At 44.8% G+C, this 11,292-nt stretch overlaps 1 long non-coding RNA gene across 4 annotated transcripts; it reads left to right on the top strand.

Moving 5' to 3' along the window:
- The first annotated feature begins 458 nt into the window (after nucleotides 1-458).
- On the top strand, nucleotides 459-9,441 carry LOC129503335 (uncharacterized). Of its 4 annotated transcripts, none has more exons than XR_008663157.1 (4): nucleotides 459-884; nucleotides 1,965-4,236; nucleotides 5,148-7,609; nucleotides 8,184-9,441. It is a non-coding gene; the product is annotated as an uncharacterized LOC129503335 (long non-coding RNA). The 4 variants fall into 4 exon arrangements; XR_008663158.1 differs by having other exon boundaries at nucleotides 1,965-2,097; nucleotides 3,705-4,236; nucleotides 5,148-9,441; XR_008663156.1 differs by having other exon boundaries at nucleotides 5,148-9,441.
- The last annotated feature ends 1,851 nt before the right edge of the window (nucleotides 9,442-11,292 follow it).

Consider the following 11,292-nt stretch of genomic DNA (forward strand, 5'->3'; position numbering starts at 1 on the left):
AAGAATCACCAAACACCACTTGCTAGTTATTATTGGCAGATTTCAAAATCTTACTGTCAAAGCTCACATCATCCATAAAAGCAATAATTTGGCTGGTGGTTACTTTTCCATTATTTCACATGTAGTCATCTGTAAGACTCAGCCACCTTGGAGGGAGGCTCTTAAGTAGACTGAGCGCCGCACGTAGTGTGAGACCTTCTACAAAGCATTTTTCCACACCATCCGAGGTCATCGCACAGATATGTTTGCAAATAAGGCCACGATAATTGGTCAATCATAGCAAGCAGGTGAGGCCTGGGCACAGCTCCTAAGGCAGATTTACTTAATTTCTGAGTAGCTGAGCAGGTCTGCTGGGCTCCAACACCAGAACTCTTCACCCCACCCCACCCCCCACCCCACCCCCCCCACCCCCCCACCCCCCCCACCCCCCCACCCCCCCCCCCCCCCCCCCCCGCAAACCTTGGCATGTGTTTCACGACTTTCCAGTGGGCACGTGTGCGTGGCAATGAGGACCAGAAAGAAAAGATGGAGAGACCTGATCCCTGCCAGCAAGGTGTACGCAGTGTCGTGGACAGAGGAGCAAGTTCTCAACAAATAGAAAATGAGAGTCTCTTGCTGTTAGGATTCAGCTGGGAACGTGTTGCTCAGCAGCTCTGCACTCCTCTCACAGAACCTAGTAGAACAAAAAAAAAACAAACAAAAAAAACCTAGTAGAACATGTTTAAAACAAAATTAACCTGGCTTTTGTTGTTGTGATTTTCTTGGTTAGAAAGGGGCCAGAGGTCATTAAAAGCCATCCTATATAGCACCGAAAGCAGAACTACAGGCTCAGGAAAAAGAACATAATCATCTGTGGCTATTATGGATGGCTTACTGTGGACCAGGTAAGCATTTTACACATAGTAACTCGTTTAATCCTGATAACGGCCCTGTAGGGTTTGTACATTTATTACTGTACTCACGAGAGCACAGCCATATATAAGGCCACAGACAAGTCCCTCCTCCAAGTAGTTTGAAAATGGGGAAATAACCTATCTAGAGTTCAAGTATAAAAGAGACATAATGTATTTGACCAGCTTTATGGAAGGTCGCCCTAACGTAACAAAACAGCTTCCCTGCCAAGTCTTGATTGAAATCAGACTGAATATATATTTATATATGTTTTATTCATAAGAAACAGGCAGAGACACAGGCGGAGGGAGAAGGAGATGCCCTGTGGGGAGCCCAATGCAGGACTCGATCCTGGGACCCCGGGGTCATGCCCTGAGCCCAAAGCAGACACTCAGCTCAACCACTGAGCCACCTGGGTATCTAATGTATCTAAAGAAAGAATTTCCAAAAAGAAAAAAAAGTGCGAAAACACCGAAATACATTCACAATTTCTTACCAAGAGGCAGTAAATCTAGAAGTAAAACAAAAGACACAAAAACACACATGTACAAATATCCCTAACTACTTGAAAATTAAAAGAAATTCTGCCTTCCAAATTCAATTAAAATTAAATATTACATACTGTAGAATATTAATAATACTTAAAATATTAATAAATGTTAATAAAAATAAAACCCTGATACATCAAAGCCAGGAAATATGACAAATTCTATGCTTAGAAAACTTGACTCTGGAAAATTCATAGCCTTAATTCAACAAATATTTATTAAATGCCTGCTGCAGGAAAACTGTTGAAACTGGGGCAGTTTATAAAGTGACCCTCAGCCAATTCCAGAGCTGGATTTAATCCTGAACCTTTTATTTATATAATCGAGTAAATTTGTTTTTCTTTTTTAAGTCAGTTTGAGTTGACTTCTTTCATTTAGAATGAAAGAGCCTTACTGAAACTAATATTACACTTATATATTAACTAGCTGGAATTTAAAAGCTTTTAAAAAAATGGAATGAAAGAGCCTTTAGAGACTTGAGGGCACCTTTTCCCCTGCAACACTTTCTTCCTTTGTTTTATCCAGCCATGGCCCTGAGCCTGGTGAAAACAGGGAGGAGACACCCTAGTGGCAGCTGTTCAGGAAGGAGGGACGTGCAATGTTGCAGCTCTGGGGAGATAAACAGCAGCTCCTGCCCTTCGCTGGAGAAACGTATGCTGTAAGCCATTTATATGTAGGTCGGGAAAATAAACATCTGGCAAATCTATTTCCTCTGATATCACAAGTATCTCAAACACCCAAGCCTGTGCTTAATCCAATTTCCTTCAGGCCAAGCTGTATTTTCTACCTTCAGTTTCCATGAAATTCTCCTACATCCTTTCCCTAAGCCGCCTTTACGTCTTTTGAGTGGGTTTCTGTTTCTTGTAATCAATCCCTGACTCTCATCAAAGGGCAAGGCTTGGCCCATCCCCTCATGGAGACTTTTACACGCTGGAACAAATGAATTCACATCAACCATGGTGCCAACTGCACGCTCTTGTCAAGGAAAGAGGCAGAAGACTTTGGACAAATTACCAAACGTAACCCAGCCTTGGTTTCCTCACCTATAATATGGGATTGAGAATATCTCCCTGGCAGGGTAGTTATAGGTGTTTGAGCCAGTGGCTGTGAGGCTGGCACGGCCTGTGGCCCTGCGTGGGAAGCGGGGGCTGGGAGGAAATCCTGGGTGAAAGTACGAGTGCAGGCTCAGAGCAGAGGTCCCTGAGACTCTCCTGCACTTGCAACATGGGAGGCATCTTGAAATACAGACGTCATGCCCTCTCCTGAAACCACTAAATCTGTCTTTGAGGGACTAGTTAGGAGTGTGACCTGAGTGAGCCCCGCCTGGATTACGTCACTTAGCTAATCTAAGAACAGTCTCGCTGGAGTTCAAGAATTAGAACTCCAGAAAAGAAAAAGAATCAAGGTTTGTGGGTGAAGATAGCAGGCCCGAGGGATAGCCAGCTGGTCAGAATCAGTGGGCCAAATACTGAAGTATCCATGCTATTTATTTTTGTTGCTTAGATTTTGGGCTCCACTGTTTTGTGCTTCTGCTCTATTCGTTCAAGCTTTATGCTCTCGTTTGTTTTCAAAAATACGTGCACTAGGGCGCTTGGGTAGCTCAGCTGGTTAGGCATCTGACCCACGATTTCAGCTCAGGTTAGGATCTCAGGATTGTGAAATTGAGCCCCCTGTTAGGCTCTGGGATGGGCGCGGAACCTGCTTAGGATTCTCTCTCCCCTTTGCCCTTCCACCCCCGCTCTAAAACAAAAACCAAAACAACAAACACCCCATGCACTTAAAAAAAAAAAAAATTTTTTATTAAGCTCTAGGCTCAATGTGGGGCTTGAACTCAGGACCCTGATATCAAGAGTCATATACTCTTCTGACTGAGCCCACCAGGTAGCGTCAAAATACATACACTTTTGAGTAAGTTTAGGGCAACTGAATGGTAAAACTCACTAGTCCAATGTAGGTAAAATATGCATGTTAGGAGATCATAGTTAAAAGAAAAATAAGCAAGCAAAACTTGGAATTTTCCCTGAATATATCAACATTTTACCTGAACTATCAAAATATTCAGATGAAAATGAAGACCAGTTAACAATGTTGTGATGAGCACTGGGGGTAGCAAGTGATGACTCACTAAATACTACATCCGAAAGCAGTTTTACCCCATATGTTAACTATTTAGAATTTAAATAAAACCTTGAAACAAACAACCCCCCCCAACATTGTGATGATCATAAAGTGTGTGAGTAGCTGATACCAACTTCTCTGTTGCAGGGAGCGTCTCTGGAAGGCTTGTTACAGCCCAGGCACTGCTCTGAGAGCCTCTTACCGTGACCCCCATCTTGCGTGTTAGGAAACTGTAGCGTAGAAAGGTGAAGTAATCGTCCTGAGGTCACACAGCTGATGAGTGACACAGGTCAGATGTGCTTGCTGTGCTCCTTGTCACTGTGCTGAGTGCCACTCCCCCTTAGTACAAAAGCTACAAAGGGCAGGTCAGCAGTAGAATCTCCATCCAGGTGTGGGAGGCCGTGGTAGGTAGGTCACAGGAACCCGTGCTTCGGGTGTGACCAAGTACGTATGGTCACAGCAGGCTGCGTCATTATGAGGATGGTTACTGAAGTTAAATAGTGTGTGTCGGTTCAGGAGAACACTGACACACAACTGGACAGTGAAACCACGCAGAGGGAAGCGCTGTTGCAAACACCAGCAGTTGGGCTGAGTGTGTGTAGTGCGTGAAGGAAAGGACTCCCCACCCACGGGGAGGAGAGGATTGCCAGCTAGCTCCACAGCTGAAGTGATCAACAAGGTACTTCTGATGAACTCTCTCTCTCTCTCTTAATAATTTTTTTAATTTAATTTAAAAAATAATTTTATTTATCATTTATGTAAACTCTACCTTCAACATGGGGTTTGAACTCACAACCCCAAGATCAAGAGTTGTGTGTTCTGCCGACAAGCCAGCTGGGCGCCCCTGAATTTGTTTTCATTTATTTCATGCAATTCTCTAACACAAGGGTTGGCAAATGATGGTCCGTGTGCCAAATTAGGTCCCCCGTCTTTTTTTGTAAATATAGTTTTGTCAGAACCGATGCACTCTCATCATCAGTGTGCTGTCTGTGGCTCCCTTCACACTACAGTGTCCAGATTGAGAAACCTCAACAGACACGATGTGGCCCCAAAGCTGACTATACTATCTGACCTTTCAGAGAAAAAATTTACTGACCTCTGCCCTAAAACATATTTCACAAATCTAGATTTAAAACTCAATTTTGTAAAAAGATAGCAATGAAGCTCGAAACACGTCCGAGAGCACTTATTTCCTTGGATCATGGGTGTCCGAAGACATGGGGAGGTCAGACCACCTGAAAAAGAACAAAGTGTAAGAGATGTGGATTGGTCCAGAACTGGATTCCCAGTGACAAGGTCAATTACTTCCGCAGAGAATGAATTGTGTTAACCAGAAGGTTACGGGTGAAGGTATTCAGAGAACACTATATTGCGCTTGAACCAATAGAAGTACAAAATAATTGTGCCAGAGTTTGCCTTTTACAAACCTGATCTGATATTTCTTGCCTGCCCATTTTCTCTAAGAGGGAGCTTGTTTTCACATACTTGTCGACTATGAAGAGCCCCGTCTATGTCAGAAGGAACTTTAAAATATTTATATGCATGGTCTGACCACCTGTGCTTTGTCTCCTTCCCCCTTTTCTTGCGCAGGAATAGAGCCCTTGATTTTTAGCCGGGTGTATCACAGCCCAGAACAAGAGTCATTTCTGAGCCACTCCGAGAGCCACAGCTCTGAACTACTTGGAACCTGCCCATCCATTTAGTTGGCAGAGATTTGTTAGGTGGAAGTCGTGCTTGCACTGCCTCTGCGATGCTACCGCGGGTTTCTGTTTCCCAGTCCCCTGCCCCAGTACAAAACTGCCTTATGATTTCGGTGGCTTTCCAGTGGCTATAGGACCATCTGCATGGGCGGCCTCAGTCTGTTGGGCTGTTCTCAAAGGAGTCATTGACTGTTTCTTCAGTCCTCCCACTGGTCCTCGAAGCCATAACCAAACCTGTGCTAAATTCCGTTCTGATTTAACTAGCTAAAGTGAATTCTGTTTCCAGCAAGTGAGCTCTGACCATACAAAGTTTGGAATTTAGACGTGGGCTGCTGCCCTAAAAGATGTTAATGGACACTTCCTTGATTTAGCAGTCCAAGCAGCTGGTGACAAGGGCAGGTCTAACAGTGTGGGAGGCTGGAAACCCTTGTCATTGGGCGTCCGAGTATTTGATGGTCGCCTACAGGGCCCTGCGGGGCAGATTGCATACTGCGGGAGCCTCTAGTGGCAGGTTCAAGGGTGGACAACTTCATAATGCTGTAGGCTGGTTGCTTCTGCTACTTTCAGCGAAGTTTTACCAGAGAAAGATGAACTACATGTACATCTGCAAAAATAAATGAAAAGAACGTGTCTGTTAAGGAAAGGACAGCAATCTAAAGCTCCAGCAGAGTGTCTCACCTGCGGCAGGGAAGCCAAAATATTTGTGACCCTAATAATTTGGTGCCTTGCAGTGTTGAAAAAGCCAGTTGTGTCTGTACTTTCTCACTTAAGAGTTATAAGAGTTTGCTCTGGGCAGCCCTGGTGGCGCAGTGGTTTGGTGCCGCCTGCAGCCTGGGGTGTGATCCTGGAGACCTGGGATCGAGTCCCAATCGGGCTCCCTGCATGGAGCCTGCTTCTCCCTCTCCCTGTGTCTCTGCCTCTCTCTGTGTGTCTATGAATAAATAAAAAAAAATCTTTAAAAAAAAAAGTTTGCTCTGAAGGAGCGAGCACTGTCGCCCCAACTATTTACAAGCACCTCCCAAAAAAGCATTGGGAGCTGGACGTGAGAACCGGCCCAGCAGCGGAGATGAGGCTGGGGTGTTGCCCTCCCCCGCAGGAGCCTCGTTTCAGCACGTGGTGGTGGCCACCTGCACTAATTTGCTAGGGCTGCTCTCACAAAGTAGTGCAAACGGAGTGGCTTGATCAGAATTTGTTGTTTTACATTTTAGAGGCTAGAAGTTCAAGGCATCAGCCGGGTTGGTTTCTTCTGAGAGCAGTAAGGAAAAATCTGTTCCATGGCTCTCCCCTAGCTTCTGGTGCTTTACTGGCAACCTCTGGCATTCCCTGGCTTGCGGATGCATCACCGAGATCTCTACCTTCCTCTTCAAGTGACCTTCTCCATGTATCCACGTCTGTGTTCAAATGTCCCCTTTTTACCAGACCAGTCATCCTGAACCAGGGCTCACACCCTAATGATGTCGTTTTAACTTGTCTCCAAATTGATTGTCTCCAAATAAGGTCACATTCTGACGTACTAGGGGGTCAAGAATCAAGCATGTCTTTTTTGGGAGGGACATAATTCAACCGTAAACACCACCATTAAGTCAAAAAGAGACTGTGCACATCATAGCAGCTCATAATTAAAACTAGGTATTCAGATTTTAATATCTATTTAAATTTAATATAATTTAGATAATATATAATTAATATCTTGTATATTTGTATATACTGCCTAGATGAGTTCTTTGGGTTCTTGATGAGTTCTAGATGTCCCTATAGCTATTGGAGATATTCTCACACTGGAAGCTTATCGAGTTGAGGAGGAAGCTCTTTGCCGCAGAAACGGTCACCCTGGCTTGCCAGAGCTTGGCTGTCAGCACAAAGCAAACCTAAGTAGCCATACCTGCTACCTAGCCTCCTGCCACAGAAAAAAGCAGGATGTGTAAGTTTTACAGCCTCCAGAAAGGAAGCCTCTCCAATGGCCAGTTCAGATGCGGTCACGGAGTCTCCCGGGTAAGGAGGAGCCTCCAAGAGAACAAAGCCAGGGGTCATGGATACACGAGAGGAGCCAGAGGCCAACCTGGAAAATTGCAGCTAAGTCTCTAGCCAGGGCCGCGGGCCTGGAGACTCCCACCGGGCACTATATTTTTCTGCACTTTCTGTTATAGCCGTCCTGTTCCTACTCTGCCTCTGGGTGGTGCACACCTCTGTGCCTGTGTGTGGCTGTCGTTGGACACACGGGGGTAACTCACCTGGCACTTCCTGGGTCACTTGTGCACATCTGGACTCGCTGGGGAGGACTTGGAATCGCTCAGAGGCCCTGGCCTTGAACAGGTGCAGTCTCCAATGGGACTTGGAGGTCTTCCCTCGTAGGTAAGCCACGAATTACTCTGGGGAAAAGGGCGTTTGCGGGTCTCATAGATAAAAACAGTCCCCAGCAGATGCTAGCCGTCCTCCAGTGCTGCTCTCCCCCTTTCTCTTAATCTTTGGTGGTGGAACCTGTGATTTTTTACTGGCGCTCAAGAGCCTCCGAATAAAGGCTATGTCCAAGCCTCCCGCGCAGCTGTGGCTCAGCTGTGAGGCAGTTCTCGCCAGTCAGGTCTGTGTTGAGCTATCGGACGGCGGGAGGCCGTGGAGGAAGCCATGGAGGAGGCTGAGGAGGCCGGGCACAGCGCTGCCTGCGGTAGCTCCCCGGGGGAGGCGGCCTTGGCGAGCCTGGCGGAGGCCAAGGGCTTTTACAGCCGCAGCCTCCCAAACGGCAGGTACGTCCTGAATCTAGAAGAGGCAGCGGGGCCCGTGGTGGCCCCATTTTCCAGTGTGAGGCCCGAATCTGTGTTCAGGAGCAAATTCCTTTTGTATGTAAAAGAGCAGAGAGATCGTGTTTACTGCAGCTGAACGTGTTCAATACTGATTGAAATTTTATTTTTCTCATTTTATGGATGAACAGACTAAGGCTTAGGGCCGGGAGTAAGCCAGCAAACCTCCTCTCTGTGGGGAAGGAAGGGCCCCGTTTGTGGCATTTGCCAGCATCTGTGCTACCGTGGCGTGTGTGAGCCTCAAAGGGTTGAAACACTTGTAGGCAAAACTCCTGAACATTGAACAACTGGCTCCCATTAGCTGCCTCCTGCTCCAAGCCGACGCTGCTTGGAGAACGTAACTGTCCCCAGGAACCACATCAGCAAGTATTCAATAAAAAGATTAAAAATATGTGGTACTTATTCTGCCTGAAAAATCATTATGCCTTGTTGAGAGCATTTGGGGCTCCACCTCAGTACTGAACAGAATTTACAGCACATGGTAGGTTCCACGTCTTCACTTCAGAGACTTCGCTAGGGAGCTTTGAGGCAGTAGTGGAGGACAGAGTATCTAAAAGCTTTTGGTAGAATTTGGATGGGCAGTCATTGCCATTATTGTTACATGCACGGGACAAAAGGGATTTAAACAGCCTGAAACTGTCAAAGTGGCAGATGGGACTTAAGAAGGGAGGGAAATAATTCATAAATTGGTATGTGGAAAGTTGATGCTCCTTAATCAAAACTGCAGTGTGGTCTCACGTCACACCTGTCAGAAAGGCTAGACTCAGCAACACAAGAAACACAGGTGTTGGAGATGATGTGAGAAAGGGGAGCCCTCCTGCTCTGTTGGTGGGAACGCAAACGGGCGCAGCCACTCTGGAGAACGGTGTGGAGGCTCCTCAAGAAGTTGCAAATAGAGCCACTGTAGGGTACAGAAATCACACTACTGGGTGTTTACCCACAGGATACAAAAACAGTAATTCAAAGGGATACATGGACCCCTGTGTTCACTGCAGCATGATTTACAATGGCCAAGATACAGAAGCAGCCCAAGTGTCCATTGACTGATGAATGAAGATGAGCATAATGGAACACACACACACACTGGATTATTATTCAGCCATTTTAAAAAAGAATGAAATCTTGCCATTTGCAATGACACGAATGGACCTGAAGAGTATTATGCTAAGTGAAATAAGTCCAAAAGACAAACACCATATGATTTTACTCATATGTGGAATTTAAGAAACAAAACAAATGAGCAAAGGGTGAAAAAAGGTGCAAAGCAAGAAATAGACTCCTAAATGCCCCTGCTGGTTACCAGAGTGGGGTGGGGGTGGGATGGGAGTGAAACAGGTGGTGGGGATGAGGAGAGCACTTGCTGTGATGAGCACCGGGTGATGTGGGGAAGTGTAGAATCACTGTACTGTATGTGTGAAACTAATATTATTACACTGAATGTTAAGTAACTGGAATTTAAATAAAAACTTAAAAAAAATAAAGTTTGTGCTTCTTGACTCCTATGGGATTGAGTTGGTGGATGAGGTATTAATACAACTGACCTACTCAAAAACTCCAGGACACCACATGTGAATGGAAATGGGTTTTCTTCAAGCACATTTTGACAATCATGTTGCTTTTTGACCTTAAGTGAGCACCAAAGAAACTGATAATGTACTTGTTTTTCAGGAGGTTGGTGAGGAAGTTTGGTGCTTAGCCATGAGATCAAGCCTCTAGAGCTGTGACTGACGACCTGGTTAAAGCCAAGGCTTTTAGAGGAATGATCAGGAGAACTTTAAACGATATGAGCATTTCATTTTAAAAAATCTGAGCAAAAAATGGAGTCATCTGCTAACATAAGAGGTAAACTGCCCAATGTGCACAATAATGAACATTTCATGGAGCATTCGAAAATTGTCAGGTGAGAGTGGTAGGAAAGAGAAGTGGAAAGGAAAGGTGATGGGATAAAGAAAGATGTGAGTGTGAAGCTGAGACCCAGCCCTTGTCCGCTCCTGAACACAGCCAGCAAGGCCCGGCCCGCTCGGGGCCCTCACGGGTGAGCAGACAAATGAGCACCACAGCAGGGGCGTCTGGACCAGGAAGGCGACTCCCTCTCTAGGTCAAGTGACCACACATGTTTTGCTTTAACACTGTGCAAGACAACACAAGTACAAGGTGATAGGACAGTTCTCAAGTGTGTTGTTTCTCTATATGGTGAGGATATGATGCAAAGGGCAAAACATTTTGAGAGCAAGAGCATTCCTTACAGAATAACAGGGACTTAGATGAATCCTGTTCCCTTGGGTATAATTGCTCTAGAAAATAGTTTCCCTAGTTTCCTTCTATTATCTATGAAGAATTCATTACCAAGTGATGAGAAGACATTACTGCTTGACAGGTGAGAACAAATGCTAGGAAAATGGATATTTTAAAGACAAAATGTGAAGACAATTTTATCTAAAAACCCCACTGCTTTAAAGATAAGGATTGATTTTAATTCTCACAGAATCAGTCGCTAAGTGTGATAGATTCTCCTCTTTTAGTATCTCTTCGACCCATCCTGGTCTCTCCAGTCCTTTCTCACCACCAGAGCCCCATGTGTGTAGTATTACACTGCAGTCCTACTGGGATGGAACACACTTTCCTACTTCCAGACCTTCTCAGCCCAAATCTATCCTCTAAGCTGCTTCCTAACTTTCCTAAATCACTGCTTTTGTGAGCTCAGTCCTCTTCTACAAACCAATGATCCACAACATGATTTATTAAAGCATTATGGAAACTTGTCCCAGATTAGACAGAGCTGAGATGTCCAACACTAGAGGATTGTTAGACATAATTTTGTATATCAATGAAATACCACACAGTGGTTAAGAACATGCCATAGAAAACAATTATTGTTCTGAAGAAAATATTTGCACCTTATTGAATATAGAGCAAAGCATGAAACAAGTCACCTAGTAGTACATATGAATTCTACAAAAAGAAGTAAATACTCTCTGACTCAAAATTTTTGTTTCTTGTAATTTACCTAAGAAAATGAGAGTGGGTGCAAAGATTCCAAGTTCGTCTTCATCAAGAATTGCTTTCAATAATACAAAAAATTAGAGAAAACTTACAAGTCCAAAAGCATGAGCTTGAATTTCTGTTCGCAATCAAGACAGAGGTTAACAAAAGACATACAAAGCATGTTCTCTGACTGTAGTCGAATAAAATTAGAAATCAGCAGTTACCTGGACAAACCTCAAATATATAAATTACCTA

The sequence above is a fragment of the Nyctereutes procyonoides genome, unplaced genomic scaffold, assembly GCF_905146905.1.
Source record: "Nyctereutes procyonoides isolate TBG_1078 unplaced genomic scaffold, NYPRO_anot_genome, whole genome shotgun sequence".
Taxonomy (NCBI): Eukaryota; Metazoa; Chordata; class Mammalia; order Carnivora; family Canidae; genus Nyctereutes; species Nyctereutes procyonoides.